Source organism: Amborella trichopoda, chromosome 10 (assembly GCF_054954075.1).
Source record: "Amborella trichopoda isolate Santa Cruz 75 chromosome 10, AtrichopodaSantaCruz75HAP2 v2.0, whole genome shotgun sequence".
NCBI classification, from domain to species: Eukaryota; Viridiplantae; Streptophyta; class Magnoliopsida; order Amborellales; family Amborellaceae; genus Amborella; species Amborella trichopoda.
The window spans coordinates 11,376,286-11,393,759 of NC_142345.1; the positions used below are offsets into that span (position 1 = coordinate 11,376,286).

General features: G+C 35.2%; 1 protein-coding gene across 1 annotated transcript in view; it reads right to left on the reverse strand.

The window, feature by feature from the left end:
* Positions 1 to 13,113: 13,113 nt before the first annotated feature.
* The window catches only part of LOC18446103 (beta-1,2-N-acetylglucosaminyltransferase II), a 41,928-nt gene continuing 37,567 nt past the window's right edge, over positions 13,114 to 17,474 (reverse strand). The window contains exon 4 of the transcript XR_016042836.1: positions 13,114 to 13,327. The gene's annotated coding sequence lies outside the window, so the exon portion shown is untranslated. The remainder of the gene's footprint in view (positions 13,328 to 17,474) is intronic.

A 17,474-nucleotide genomic window follows, 5' to 3' on the forward strand; every position in this document is an offset into this window, starting at 1 on the left:
TTGGCTCAATCTCTACGAAAAGTAGGGGCCCTCTCCCCCACTGCACCCAAAATTTTATAGGAAAAGAGCCTGGACTTAATTGATTAGTACTTGACGAATTGTATGCTACATCCGACGCTCAATTCCTACAAAAAATAGGGACCCTTTTCGACACTGATTCACCCAAATTCCTTTAAGAAAGGGGCTAGGTCATGGTGGTAGCACCCTCATACCTAGTTATCACATTGCGTTTTCTAATCCTACTGACACCTTAAAAATAGCTAAGTCCCTAATATATGGCATGTCTTCCTCACTGAATTACCTAAAAATATATGATGGGAATGGAGCCAAGGACAGTATTATGGAATATAGAGGAATTATATTGAACAAATTAAATATATCCCATAGATGTCATAAAAACCAACTTCTTTTATTTGAGGGTGTAGTTTGTATAAGGCCGAGGTCTTAAACAATCAAAGTAACGTGCACCTTCAAATAGCGCCGAAGATGTTTCAATTCTAAATAACTTTGTGATGGCCTGAAAATTTATTTTTCACCCTAATTATAAAATTTAAAGCTTCAAAAATAGTGTAGATCGAGTAGATCTATGAACACTATAAAATCGTGAAAATTGATATTCCGAATATACATTACAAGATGCACTATTTCTAATACTTGAGATCCATTTTTTCTCATGTACATGCATCTTGAGGTTGAGATGATCAATTTGAAGATTTTTGGGCATTGAAACAAACATCTTCTAGTTAAATTTTTTAGGTGCGCCTTGATTTGATTATTTAGCGCCCTTATATAAACATTTTTCCTTTTTTTTTGTAAAGCTAACTCAAAACTTCGAAAATTATAAATACACACCAAATTGGAATTTATAAGCATGGCCACTGTCCACCAATATTTTTGATACCACGTTATTAATCCAATACTGTTTATTTTTGCATCCAATCCCTGTAAGCAAAAAAGTTAACTTTTTATGGATAAAAAAAGACCTTCATCTAAGCCGGTTCAGCACAAAATGTACCAGATCGACACAACTTGAATATAGATGCTGGACCGACACATTTCAGCATAAATCGATTCAATACATATTGTCCCGAATCGGTTGAATTTGAAAATCTAAAGCCAATATGACACATTTTGTGTTGGCTTTTTGTCAGAAGTGGGTTCGACGCACTACATGATATGAAGTTAATATATATATTTATATGTATCTCATACTAATATATCAAGTTAGGTGGTTGATCCCAACACGGACCTGACCGATAGGATCCAAGCTAGACTCACATCTAGACCCATATTCAACCAAGGTCAAGGTCAAGTAGACTAAACCTGACGCCTGACCCCATAGGATCCACGCTAGACCTGAACCCAGACCCAACCCGTGTTTGGGTCAAGGTCAAATGGGGCCAAACCAGACCCGAATCCCATAGGGTCCAAGCTAGATGAATCCAAACCTAGACCCAGATCTAAGTAGGGTAGAATCAAGGCCAAGTGGATCCTGACCGACCCATCGGGTCCATCATCTTGATCTAGACTAGGTCAAACTATCGAATGCACGGGTCAATCCATTCCCCTCCCCTAAATGTACCATACTTGTATAAATGATAGATAATTAAATAGGATCTTACTTGTCCATTTCGAAGATGTGGAGGTGGTGTTGATAATAGTTCCACTCAGCGATTCAAAACTCGGCGAGTCGAACTGGACTCGCTCGGTTCGACTTGGGAATCGTCACACCCATGCCGGTTCCAGTGAAATACCGGGCAATTCGCAATGAATCGCCGAGTCATCCTGGTTCCCAAAAGTAAAACACGGGCTACACAGTGTTCTTCATGAGATTCATGGTTTTTTGTCATTTTTTATCGTTTTCAGCTTTGCAATCGAATCTTTCAGCCTTTACTTTAATCTTTTCAAACATTTCAGTCAATAAATTGTAGTAGAGATCATCGATTTTGATCACAAATATTTGGATATGTGAAAAACAAAGCGTGAGTTTTAGGGCATCATTTTTTGTAAAATCTGAGAGTTATTGATCTTAAGAGTATTGTTTAGAAGTTGTTGTTCATAATTTGTGAGTATTTTGGACGATTACATCTCAAATTTGAATTTGAAGCCACAGGTGCAAGAAAAATAGGTAAGAACTGCGGTTTCTTTTTTTCCCGCCATTCTATCAATTTTATTCAATATTTTACAAATAATGTGTTAATATTATAGGGTTTTGATTCCTTATAATGTTGTTTATTATCAAATGTATTCAATTTGATCTGATTTATTCAATTTAAGGTTGATTTTCGAGAAAAAATGACTGATGTTTCTGAAGAACTGTGTGTTTTTTTTTTTTTTCCTCCATTCAATCGATATTACTCAATTATTTGCAAATAATATGTTAAATTTATAGGGTTTTGATTCCTTATGGTGTTGTTTATCATCACATGTATTCTATTTGATTGGATTTATTCAATTTGATTTTTAAGAAAAAATGGCTGATGTCTATGAAGAACTGCTTTTTCCTTTTTTTATTTTTCTTTTTCCATCATACAATCGATTTTACTCAATTATTTGCAAATAATGTGTTAATTTTATAGGATTTTGATTCATTATAGTGTTGTTTTATCGTCACATGTATTCAATTTTGATCTGATTTATTCAATTTGAGTTTGATTTTTGAGATGGAATGACTGATGTCAAGTGGGTCTGTGAAGAACTGCGTTTTATTTTTTTTATTATTTTTTTTATTTTTTTATTTTTTCATGCCATTCAATCAATTTTATTCAATTTTTTGATAATAATGTGTTAATATTATAGGGCTTTGATTCCTTATAGTGTTGTTTATCATAACATGTATTCATTTTGATGTAATTTATTCGATTTGAGGCGGATTTTCGAGTTGGAATAACTTATGTCAAGTGGGTCTGTGAAGAACTGCGTTTTTATAATAAAAAAAATTTGATGATTGATTTATTCGAGAAAACGTGATTTTATGAAAAATTGTGAAAATCGTGACTAGGTTTTGATTATCATGACGAATTAAACTGTATTTTTAATTTTTTATTGTTAAATATTTAATGCAAAAAATTGCATGTTGATAAATTATTGATGCAAAAAAATACATGTTAAATTTTTAATGCAAAACTGTATTTTTTAATTTTAATGCATAAAATGTATGTATATGATTGATAAATATTTTATCATTATGTTATCTTGAATAACTATATCATTGTAAATATTATTTGTGGCATGTATATATATTCTTGGTATTAACTGTATGAATATCATTGTAAAAGAGTCGTTTCATGTATGATAAATATATTATCTTGCATTTTTCAATTTTATTACTAAATTTTTAACGCAAAAAAATGTATGTTGATACATAAATTGTATATATATTCTTGATAATTGAGTTGTAGGCATGTTTGGAGCTTGCAATTTTTATTATATTATCTTGCATTTTTGTAATTGAGATATACGACTATTTGTGATCATTTTAATTGAGTTGGGATTGTGCCCATATATTATTGTAAATATTATTTGTGGCATTGTGAATGACTATATCATTGTAAATATTTTTTGCGTCAAATGTACATGTAGTGGCATTATGGATGACTATATTCTTGTAATGGCTGATATTGACTATTTTTATCTATAATGTTGTATAAATAAATTATTTTTGCTTGTAGGAACTAAAATATTTTTGCCAGTAGAAGTATTTTGCATTAACAACAAAGATAACTTCATGAACTACCCCTACATATTATCACTACACATGGTGATTATTTTTCATGTTGAATTGGCAGGTTAATTTTTAACCATTTACATATTAAAACAGTTGAACTATGACAAGATTTAGGGAAGACCCTGCATGGCAACATGGGGCCAGACTTGATCCCAACAAAAAAGACAATTATTTGTAATTACTGCCAAAAAGTAATAAGTAGTGGGGTACATAAGTTCAAGCAACACTTAGCAGGGGTTAAAAGAGATGTTTTTGCATGTAATAGTATCCCTAGTAGTGTAAAAAAATAGATGGCGGCATTCTCAAAGCTACCAAAGGTAAAAAAATTGCAAAGCAGATGATGGATGAGGAGATAACTGGTTTATATACGCTATCAAACGAGAATGATCCAGAAGAACAATATAATAATGACTTGGAGATGGCCACAAGAATGAGTTTACAGAAAACATACCAGAGGGAAAACGAGTTTAGAATGCCGGGTGGTTATGACATGGGCATGCATGGTGGCCCTAGCTCAGATATGCATGGCAGACCCAGCTTGAGCATGCATAGCAGGCCCAGCTCGAGTATGTATGGAGGGCCCAACTCAAATATGCATAGAGGGGTTGGTAACAATATGTATCAAGAGGAATCGGACGTTGAAAAATTTATTTTTAGCTTATCTAAGAGTGTCAGTATTGCAAGTCATGGTCGTCTAGACGCATTTCTCTCAAAGCCTAAGTCACAACAGATGACCCTCAAAGGCATGGTGAAAGGTACGAGGAACATGTTGGGCAGATATGTTGGTAAATGGTTATACGATAAAGGGATCCCCTTTGATGCAGCCAATAGCCCATATTTTCCACTTTTGGTTAACACAATCTAGAGAGCCGGGCCCGGGGTAAAGCCCTCGACGGTATATGAGCTCAGTGGGCCAATCTTGGATGAAGAGGTGGAGGAAGTTAGAAAGTGGATTGAAGAATATAAACAGAGTTGACCAAGAATAGACATTACGCTCATGAGTGATGGTTGGTTGAATAAAGTTAGCAAAAATGAGTTTTTTAACTTCTTGGCCTAATTTTCAAAAGGTACAGTTTTTTTGTCTAGCAAAGACCTATCAGGGATAAAGAAAGATTCAAACTTCTTGGTACGACTATATGATTAAATAGTGGAGGAGGTGGGAGATAAACATGTAGTGCAGTTTATTACAGACAATGCACGTGCATGTGTTTCTACAGGCAGCAAGTTGATGGATAAGAGGAAGCATCTAGTATGAACCCCGTGTGCTGCACACAACATCGATCTTATGTTAGAGGAGATCGGTGAGATCAAAATTGTGAAGGAGACTCTACAGGAAGCGAGGTTGGTGTCAAGCTTTATATGTAACCACTCTAAAATTTTATTTTTGTTCAGAGAACAGTCTAAGAAAAAAGAGATAATCAGGCCTGTCATAACCCGCTTTGCGACAGATTACTTGGCTGTGGATTCCATTCGGGAATCTGAAGGTGCACTAAAGAGATTGTTTACCAGTGAAGAGTGGTTAAATGACTACCTCTCGATGTCCATTACAGGACTAAAAGTGGAAGGCATAGCTTCAAATAGGAGGTTCTGGTCTCGATGTTCTAGTGTCGTAGAGGCCACTGCCCCTTTGATCACAGTATTAAGAATGATGGATACTGATAAGAAAGCTACCATGAGCATCATTTAGATGGCCAAATCAGATATTGAGGAGAAGTGTAGTTTTGCTAGTAAAGTGATCGAGATTATAAAAAGAAGATGGAACACCAAATTTGGACGTTCAATTCATTATGCAGGTACATATATATTTATATCGTAGGATGTTTAATTCTAAATTATTTTTTTACGAAAATTTAAATGACCTTTCTCTATTTATGTATTTTCTAGGTTACTACTTTAACCCAAAAATTTTCTATTTGACACCTGAACATCCCCATAAGATTATGGAAGATACATTATTGCTAGGTTGGAGAGAAGCCATCGAAACCAGGTAGCAGCAATATAAGAGGTAATATTTAATATTTGGGTAAGAACTTCCATGAGTTGTTATATTTGTGAGGAATAATACACTAAAACGAAATATTTTGTTTTAGCTTGCCATGTATAAGGATGCTATAGGATCCTTCGAAACTAGACTTACCAGGAATTCTCGAACTAAGATAGATCCAGGTTATCCCCTAACTAGTATTTTGTTCATTCATATATTTACTCTTATGAATTATTTTTGCTCTTACAATGCTTTTTGCATTTAATTCAGCTGAATGGTGGGAGATATATGGTAATGATGTACCTCACCTAAAGAGGATAATAATCAATGTGCTCTCCTAGACATGTTCTGCTATTGGGTGTGAGCGAAACTGGAGTACGTTCCAATGGTTGCACACTATAGGCGGAATCTACTCGCTTCAAAGAGACTTCATAAACTAGTCTACGTTCATTACAACTTAAACCTCTGAGAGCGACAAATAAGAAGGAAGCTTGAAGACTACGGGTCGATAGACGTTGATACAATATTTGTCATAGGCACAGCAGAACAATGGGTAATAGAGGAAGAGGAGCTAGTGTTACACAAGGTGAGGAAGATCTTGAAGAAAGTGATGGGCAGTATGAAAGAGGAAGCAACCCGCCAACATATCCACAATTCATTGGAAATGTCAGTGATATTACATCTAATGAGGGAGAGTGGGAAGGGGGTCTAAGGGAAAATATGAGAGAGAATGATTCTGAGGCCACCCAGTTCCAGCCAAATTATTCACATATGGAGTCCCAACAGCAAGAGGGTAGGGACGAGCACGACAGTGTAGGTGAGCATGAAGGTTGGACATGCTTCGAGGATTTTGGATTAGGACCACAACAAAACACTAACACTCAAGGATTTGGGTATAGTCAGGTGCCCACTGATTTGGATGATTCATTTTTAGAATGAGTCAATGAATTGTCATGCGAATTCAATCAATGGCACCACCGTGACCAAGATGAAGAACGATGTCGTTTGTCATTTTATTTTTAAGTAGTATGTTACGAATTGTATCTTTATTGTAGTCCATGTATGATGATATACTTAATCCATGATAATTCTATGTTTGTCCTTTTGTGTGATGTAAATTCAATGGTAAACAGTAGTTCATGTAGGACAAGAACATATCAATATTCGCATATTTATGCAGAGTACCCCCATTTCTTATTGGATTCCTAAAAAAAAATATTTATAATGAATTTTAATAATTTTTTCGGATTTTTTTTAAGGCTTAATCCGACCGATTGAACTAATTCTCGATCCGGATCGTCGATTCACCAATCCGGATAGGTTTTTTATGTTCCCGATCCGGGTCACCGATCCGTTTTTTAAGCCACCGGTTCCACTACATTAATGAGAAAAAATTAGTCTACTCTCGCCGGAGTACAATGTCCATTAACCCTACCTAGAATTAATTTTAGGACCCAGAATTTTAGGGATGTAACCTCTTCAACCCATAGAGTAACCTCAATAGAAAAGAAAAATTCCTAATTGTAACACGAAAAAAAAAGTATGTATTGAGATTGAATAGAGACCATCCAAATTTTAGATAGTGAGTTCTAAGCATTAGAAAACTCAAATTTCAAAAAAAAAATTAGAATAATCATCTAGTAATTTTCAAGCAGTTCCCAAATTTTAGATTGAGAAAATCCTCCCAAGTAGGTCACCTGATAAAGGGAGTAGAAGTAAACTATACTTCCGAGGGAGCATAGTGCACTTTACATTTATTGCTTATATCTTGTCAAGGCCGCTGCCTTGACTAGTCACTATCATTTACAAGTATTTATTTGTAAAAGAAAAGTATACAATGAGACCAATTATTTTTAATACGATGAAGTTTTTCGATTTTGTGACACACCCAAGCCATCAAAATTTACATTAGATGGTTATCAATAACTTTGACCTCCTTGTATCGATGGGTGGCAACCAGGTTGGGTCAACCTAAATCGGGACTTGTGACTTGGACCCGAAACGATTTGGGTCCAGCACGGATCCTCATGGGTTGGGTCTGGGTCCAGGTTGACCCAACCTGACCCGATGTAAAATAATTTTTTTCTTTTTTAATTTCCACAGACCAGTCTAGATTGGGTCTAGGTCCAAGTCATTTCGATTTGGCCCCATTCCAAGTGAAACCTAGTCAGGTCAGGTACGAGTCTTGTACCAAAGGTAAATGGTCTCAAAATATACAATTGCTTTCTATTATGAGTAAACCTTACAATAGTAATATAGGTGGAATCCCAATCATCAGATCTTCATCAAGTGGTTCCAAACACATATCAATATTTTAATTTTAATTTTTTTTTATAAATCTAATTAAGATGAAATTTTGGGTGTATATATCCAACAATATTTCACACCATATAAAAACATAAAAAAATTAAATAATTTAAAATGACCAAATTAGCCCTGTCATTTTTTTGGGGTATTTCGGTTATTTTATATTTTTGAAAATAATTTTTATATATTTTTTAATTGTATACCCTATTTTTTAGTACACATGTCCAAAATTTCATTATGATTTGATTTCTAGAAAAAATTATTAAAATTCATATAATGATATATATTTTAAACCACATGATGAAATTCTGACGGTTGGAATTTCACCTATAATACTATTCATTATAGCTGCCCAGCTATTATTAACTTTTTCCTTCTATCATTCTACGATGGTTTGTAAATTGCCTTTTCTAAATGGGGATCGATGGCGAAGAAATCATGCGGTAGAATTTAGAAACCTTTACATAAAGCAACATAGCAAACGCATCGATAAAGAACCTCCAAACATGCATACATCAATAATGCAACTATTTCCAAGAAGGCCCATGGAAAATATGATGAAAGGTGCTTTGTCAAGGGTATATTGGTGATTTCATGATATCGGAGCCAATTTTCAACTGTGGAACTATAGGCTGCATATTCGCATGTGGCTGCTATCAGTATCAAGTGAGTGAAATAACTCTTTTCATTTGTAGGCATTATAATAAAGGTCATATTAGATGTTATGTGCCTTAATATTTTATGATAATTGAGTGTTATCCTTGTTTATTGTTCGCAAATAGAAACTTTGGAAAGTAAAACCAAGTGTTTGACAAAAACCAAAGATGCCAAAAAGTGAAGGGTGAGGTTTGTATAAGGCACCTCAAAATTATGCCGAAAATGTATTTTCAGCGCTGCAAAGTTTTGTTATGATATGAAAATTTATTGTTACTCCCAATTATAAAATTTAAAGTTCTAAAAATGAAGACAATCAAACGGATCTATGAACACTTGAAAATCTTGAAAATGGACAATCCAGATAATGTGCTAGAAGATGATTAAAGGTTTTCCAGCATAAAAAAAACCTTCTTAGTGGAAAAAAACCTTCTTAGTGGATTTATTTGGATGCACCTTACTTGTATAAGGTTGACACCTTATATAAACCTTTTTCAAAAGGTGACAGATGAGACATGAGAGAGCAATAACCACAAACTTTTTACAATTATTCCAGTAGTGACTTTAGATCATCTAGGCTTCAACCCCTGTAAAAATAGAATCTAACTTTTGTTGCTTGGCGCTTAAAGTAAAGACTATAAAAGTAGGATGGTAGGATCCACAATAATTCAAATTTATAATTTATTTATGGAAAAAGTTTATATAAGGTTGCAACCTTAAAATATAGAAGTAAAGATGCACCTTAAAAATCCATCAGAAAATGTTGTTTTAATGTTGAAACACCTCTAATTGGTCATCTCAATATCGAGATGAATGAATATGAATAAAAAAAGATTTTAGGTTCTAGAAATAGTACATCTTGCAACATATCATCTAGACCGTCCATTTTCAATATTTTTCATATGTTTATAGATCTATTTGATTTTAACCATTTTTTGAGTTTAAAATTTTATAATTGGATATGAAAATAAAGTTTCCAATAATCCTAAGAATTTTATACGAAAATTACCTGTTATAATTAAATTTGTAGATTCGCCGTAATTGGACTGTTTAAAGTCGCAACCTTACAGAAACCACACCTTTATTTATTGTCTAGCCAACCAATGATATACATTTAACTTGTATAGCATGCAAGGAAACATTTATGAAAGGAAAAAGTCTATAGCAAATTAGACACTATCTTAAAAGACTTGTTAAACATTGAAATTGTCTTAAAAGATATGTCAAACTTACACCTTTCAAATAAAATGGATGATGCACCCGGTTTTTATGCGGCCAAGCCCGCATATGTAGAAATGTGGGCCTCTAATCTATATTTGAGATGGTTTTTAAGGCCTAATTTTTAAGGACATGTAATCTCTAACATGGAGATCATGAATATGAATAAATAAATAAATTTTAAAAACTAAAAATAATAATTCTAATAAGAAAACATTTGGACCGTTAGTTTCTATAGTTTTTTGATGGAACACCTACTTGCATCCATCTTTAAAATGGATGCTTTACACTTTCTGGACCACATATGTAGAAATGCAGTCCAACCTGCATGAAACAATTTTCCTTTCTACAAATAATATTGCAACCTTAAAACAATTTTCCCTTCTACAAATAATATTGCAACCTTATACAAACCGTACCTTGAAAGGAAAAGTGTGCCAAAATCCACAGTCTATGGTCTATGGTACTCCAAGAGGCAGATACCATCTGAGGAAGAAATCTCAGTGGAGATAATGCTTAGTTGGGTCCACACGACAGCTATCTAGTTGATATAGACAGTTCATCATATGAAATGGATGGTGGATGCCCTTTAGTGTAACATACAACATATTCCAGTGGATATCATTTGGACCATCGATATTATGAGACCGCGGTCCCAATACAATTACTGATAATCAGATACCATCTGATGTAAACTTTGACGGATTGGGTGTCACAAAGCTCGAAAAACTTTCTTGAACCATTTTCATTGAAATCTAGCATAATGAAATTAGTGATCTCTTTGTTTCTATTGTCCTATGTTGTTTAGTGGTGGTGTAGATTGAATGTGACATCACCCGAAAGTTCCACAAACACAATACTCTTTGTAGAAGTTCCAGGTATTCATAGAACTACTGAACATGAATAGCAAGCATGGTGGTGGGACACATGCAACCTAACGTTCCACCAACACAATACCCTTTATAGAGGTTCCGGGTATTCATAGAACTTGACCATGGTGGTGGGTCACATGAGAGAGAGAGAGATGGTTGGGGGGGGGGGGGGGGGGGGGGGGATACCTGTTGAATGGGACCCCAAAACTAAATGTTCCACATACAAAAAGCTTTCATTGAAGATCAAGGTCTACACAACTCTTGAAATGGATTTGATTTTGTTTTTATTTTTTGGGGTGAGGGGTGTTTCGGGGGGGCTGAGGGGGTGTGTGTGTGTGTGTGAGAGAGTGTGTATGTGTGTGTGTTGAATAGAATAGGCCCATTGGTTTGTAGCTCCGAGTCTAGAATTGTCAATTCCAGGTTCCAAACCCACTATTTCAGAGAAGGGGAGAGGCCACTGACTAAAATCATATTCAAATTGGAGGTGGTGTCAAATCAGTTCATGATTTGAGCGTGGGCTTTGAAACAATAATGATGCCCATCATAGCTTAATTAAATTTGTCTCACCAAGCTAAACAACAAATGCCACATCCTCATTCGGATCATGACATCATAAATGGTTATGTGATACATGACCACTTGTCGAACCATCCATGGAGAAGGCTCACATGATTGATTATTAAAGATATGTATATGATCATATGAAGATGTGTATCAGTAATGCATCATGCAACAGTACGAGTCGTGGATTTTAATCATATGAGTTAAGCATGGCCGCGAATGATCTTGACCATATGAGTTTTGCAGTCGATAAAAATCACCCCAGCCACATGATTCAATAACAGATTGAAAAAATCATCTTTTAAAAGAATTAAACAATTTGGCCTATGCAGAAGTATGAATGTTAATAAAGAAATTAGATTCATTGGAGGTCCTGAGAGGGATGCAAAGGTCCATGTGCTTTATTCATGAAACTCTTACTATTATTTTCTTCACTGGAACTCCATTTCCCCCCATTGTTACCACTTCTCCATCAGTCAAGGAAATAGTTATATTCAGTTTCAATCGGAGAGGTCGGGTATACTGAGAAACCAGAGCATTTGAATCATAGTTTAACCAAGGCAATCAGAGCCTGTAATTTTTACCACCTCGATGATCTAAAGCTTCAAAGATGCTTATATGAAGCAGCCATGTAAGTAGCTTAACTTAGCAACACCTGCAAATTGAGTTCTACCAGCGTGACAGGACGTGGCCTCGCCCTCGAGTTTGTCCCAAGTATGCTGTACACCCATGAATGTGTAGTGTATGAACACTAATATGTTCATTGATCCAAAGACATTGAAGTAGCTAGCAATTGCGTTTACTGGTCCTCACGGTGAAGGTTCTGCTCCCCTCAAATTTCGCCCTCTAATTTTGAGTGCATAGCCTTCAATTTGAATATGGAGCTTCTTTTTTTTTCTATTTCTTCATTGTTTTATACAAGTTAGAAAAAAAAGTACACATGAGATGGTTTGATCCCTAGATTGGGTCACGCCATCTAACCAATAAACGCTTTTAAACTTGTTGTCAAGATTATTTCATGTATTTTTTTTAGTTTGGACTTGGGTGAGTCGCTTAGACTCGTCCAAGTGACTCACCTCGGCCAAGGGTTGAGTACCTTAGCCAATGAGAGCCCTGACACACTTAGGGTTTTACATTTGATGTTGAGCAAGGAAAAAGGAGAGAATTTGGAAGTGTCTACACAAATAAGAAGAGCTACAAGCAAAGATAGGGAAAAAGGTCGCATATAATGAAAGAGTGGTAAAGAATGGGCATAACATGGCTTAAGGCAGACCTGTAATATAAACTCCCTGCTTAGAAAAATCCACCCTTCCTACGAGCTTCTTTAAACAGTCATGCAAGTTGATGGACCAGGAAAAACATTGCCATAGCATCGTAAAAAGGGAAATTATAAAAAATCTCCTTATAATTTTAAAAAATTTAAAAAAAACCAATTTTTTTAACAAACTATGTCCACACCAAACAAACTATTTTTTAGCCCAAAATGCCCTTAACAGCTAAGGACTCGCCATCACGGATTTCCTTGTGCATCCAAAGCATCGGGTGCCTTGGGCATCACAGCCCTTAATAGGGCCGTGATAATGAATCATAGTTCTATTAGGGCCCTGGTGGTGCTAGAACCGTGTTGCCCAAGGAAAGCTACGATGGGGAGTCCTAGGGCATCAACACCCTATTAGGGCCTTGAAGGGCATTTTGGGCTAAAAAATGTTTGTTGGGTATGGACGTAGTTTTTAAATTTTTTTGGTATGTTTTAAATTTTTGAAAATATAAGGATATTTTTGATAATTTCCATAATAAAAAATAATAATTTGCCTGAAAGGTAGAACATATTTGGGAAGGTAGAACATATTTGCGCCTTGTATACAACATATATTAACATGATAAACATGCCCAAGAGATTGTAACAATATCAGAGTGTGCAGATGCCCGATAAGTTCAAAACTTTGAGAAATGACTTGAAGAATGATGATCGGAACTTCTCCGTTCCTTTCCTTTTCTTTATAACTGCATAAGACCTTGTTAGAAGACAAACAACATTCCAAAGTCTCAACTGCTTCGGTCTATAAAACCTTCGGAACAATATAGCCAACACTGGCTATGTGGGCTTAGAAAAAATTCCATAAGATCACAATCATTAGATAGATATCTCAATAATACTATCAAATGTAAAATACATTACTACATTCACTAATTTCTTTTCCCGCTATATTTAAACTTATCAACTACATCAAATTTTGAGGTAACAAAGTCAAAGTCCATTACGTGCAATCATCTGATGAAAAACAAGAACAAAATGAACAAGCAACTCAAATATCAACATCGTGAATTAAGTTGGAAGTATAGAAACTGAAATTGCTAGGATCACTAACAGCGAAAATCATATGACAACCATATGATAAAAGAATTTTTCTCACACTAATTAGATGAAATTGACTGGCAAAACAATTTACTCTAAGGAAAATTACAAATGTGCAAGCCCATGATGCCAAATGAACCTGGAAACTACAGAGAATAGTGAGGGATGCAACTGGTCACAACTTAGAGGAAACAACTTTCCGTGTCATTGTGCACACTGAACTGGGTATCAAGGCAGTAACTTCTTTGTCACCTTTGACGTCTATAAGACATCAGGAATAGTAAAATTTGCCAAATTAGGAAGGCATAAGGCAGTTCCTTGGTCCCCATTTGGGAGCACTTAATTGCAGTATTAGGGCCAGTTTTTCCATTGACCAGTTGGTCAGTTCAGATGATTTTTGGAACCCCACTTGTCAATTACATGCTGCCAAAACGACCAAAACATCCATGGAGCTAAAAAAAAAAAAACCCAATGACTGTACTTAATTAAATGAGAATAGATGCACAAGTACATTCTGTGGAAAAAGTTAAAAAAAAAAAAAGACTTTTTTTTATTAATAGACTTCTTTGGCTGTCCAAACGGGGCCTGCCTAATTGGAAATAATTGTAGAAACGCATGATATGGAATTTCATGGGAATTATGCACGTTGATCTTTGGCAATATGTTTTGCAGCAGCACTTATGGAGTACCAAAGTGTATCCCTGGCAGATGCAATAGATATTTTGAGGAACTTGTCCTTTGATGTTGTGTTACATGGGTTAAAATAATGATAACATGGCAACACAGTGTGGCCACACTTGCTAGACACTTGAATAGATGTGGATGACTGCCTGATTAGGAAGCGATCCAGGAGTACTATCAGATCCAAGATTACATAGACCAATATGCTGAGGAGAGGAACCAAGTTGACTTCTCCCAACACTAGGATTGAGATTAAATCGAGGAAATTCACCAAGGGAGGTGAAAATTTCAGCCACAATAAGAAAATTCTAAGCTATCTAGCACTCAAGAAAATCAATTACATATCAAGTTCATCATTAGTGGGGAATGATTTTAATTTGTCTGTCAAAATCTTCAGAAATGTGGGCTCCAATCTTATCCTAAACGAACAAAATGGAAAATACTAATAATGCCAACAAGGAAAAGGCTCTAATCTGATCCCAATTTCATTTTTATATTCATGCAACCATAGTTTTTTTACAAAAAAAGGGAAGAAGAAAAGAAAAATTTCAACTTACATCTAGTGTTTCATTGAGTTAAAATAATCAACATGTTTAATACCGGGATGTTAGACCATAGCCATTTCCAAAAATATGTACATAAAATTAAACTGTCTTCTGGATCTACATTGTCGACAGGATGTTCGGTGTTCAACATGTTTCTGATATAGACACTCCACCTATTTTTTAGTGTCCAGGTAAAATAGTTGTCAGACTTTATAAATAGCAAAGTTATAAAGCAGTTAGATCTTCACCAACCGACAGCAACAAATCATGTATCACCATGATAACAATAGGAAGATGGAAGAACATGAGCATGAAGAAGTATTGATTGGGATTGAAAACGAAACACTTCCCAAATTCAAGAGCAAAGACTTTCCCAAATTCAACATGGTTGAAAAAGTTACTAATTGGTAGTTTAACATAGTATCATCCAAAAGAACCTTTAATTAATTAAAATATAAAATCTGGCAAAGGTTTTAATGCACATTTTTCAACACTATATAAATTATAGAATAGAAGCACCATTGCTACTAGTAACATCTCAAGTTAATATAGTCATAAAGTTAATACAGTCATATCTCACAATCTGGCTTTGTTCATTTAGGGCTGGAAAGAACATTAGGCTCCATATTGGTAGATATTATAGGACGTCCAAATAAGGTGGCTCATGATTATTTATGTCAAATGTTGGTACTGTAGCAGACATGCTATAAATTGAATTTCATTCAACATTCAGTGTAGATTATTCAACCATGCCATCCATATGACATGAAACAAGAAACTCTGGATCACAATGATGGAGCTTGAGTTTCCAAATTCCTGATACGATGGTACATGTAGTTTGAATGGCGGAAAGAAAAAAGAATAAAAGGAAATGAAGCATATTCTTTCCTTAATAACAAAGTAGACAAATGTTAACATCACTAATCAAGGGAAATTGATAAACACCAGTAGTGATATTTATAAACCCTAAGTAATAAACACATGGGGAATAATATGTAGAGGAATAATATCAATGATACACTGAACTCACCTGTAAAATAAGTATATCACTCTTAAGTTATACATGATGTTGATCCCTACTGATGTTTTAAAAAGTACCTGCCTCAGGCACTTAGGTGATCTAAACTCAGTTTTGGTAAGGGGGGGAAAATGAAACCTTTTTAAGACAAGAAATTTAAGAACTTTGAGAAATTATTGCAAGTCCAGGTTTTTCAGATTTGATTCATCGTGAAATATCAAGGGAGGTTACAAGAGGAGATTTTTGTCAATTTAAAGGTCAACATTAATTCAAAGCATCAGGAATCAAAGATCATGCAATAGAGGTTAGTCATCTTTGGTTGAATCTCTATATTTGTTGTGATCTTTCAATAGTCTTATCTGGGTGCTTGTGGGAGTAGGGATCTGGGTAAGAGATATCATTATCCCCTGGATGAAAATGATCAAAATAAAATATGGTGCAATTATTGTGAACAAGATACGATCAGGTTATTAATATACTTAAAAAACAACTCGCCAGTATTAGAGGGGATTTTGCCTCATATAAGAAAGCCATAGAAGATTTCAGGAGGGAGGTAATTGAGAATTTAGATAGCAAAACGAAAAGCTACAAAAGATTTCAGGAGGGAGGTAATTGAGAATTTAGATAGAAAAAAGGAGAGCTATAGAAGATTTAATTGAGAATTTAGATAGCAAAAAGGAAAATGACATATGATAAGGAGAAAGGGAAGAAGCAAACTATGATTGAATCCATGTCTAAAAAAGAAACCGAGGCCAGGCATGTCAATGGTGCTTGGTAAATGTATCAGATGGGCATTGCCTTCAATGCATCATTCTTTCCGGCATCGATATAATGTTAGAGGTTATTGACCAACATGGATGCTCAAACACCCAATCCACCGCTAAAAAGGAAGTAAACTCAGAAAGGAATACCTCAAGGTCCACATGAACTCAGAAAGGAATACCTCAAGGTCCACATGGATGCATGGGTCCAATATGGGGTTTCAATCATGATAGATTCATGATAAATTTGATGGTGAATTGCCTTTAACGATAAAACTTTGAGTCCTATCGATGCTTCTGCTGATGTTCATGATGCATAACATCATTTCTTTGGTTGATAAGGGTATTGTGGAGATTGGAGAAGGGCATGTTATGCAGGTAGGAACAGACATGGCTGCAACCGATATGTATGTTGCCAATTAATTTTGTGGGGCCTCATATTTTTGGATACCATGGACATCACACTGTTAGAATGCCAAGGGCAAAGGGGACACTTGATAAAGCTAAGGCCATGACGGTGTTCATCTACAGTGACTTTCAAGAATCGAGTATTGATCGGAATAGGTCCAAGTTTTATCCACATATGGAATCGAAATTCCAGCCTCCTTGGAATCGAGATTCCCATCCGCTTGGGTTCGACACTCCAAGTGTCAAGTTTCATGAATAGGCGGAATCGAGTGTCCGTCAACTATGGAATCGAGTTTCTGACATATGCGGAATCGCATTCCGACATATGCGGAATCGAGTTTCCATCATTTATGGAATTGTGATTCTAACATATTTGGAATCG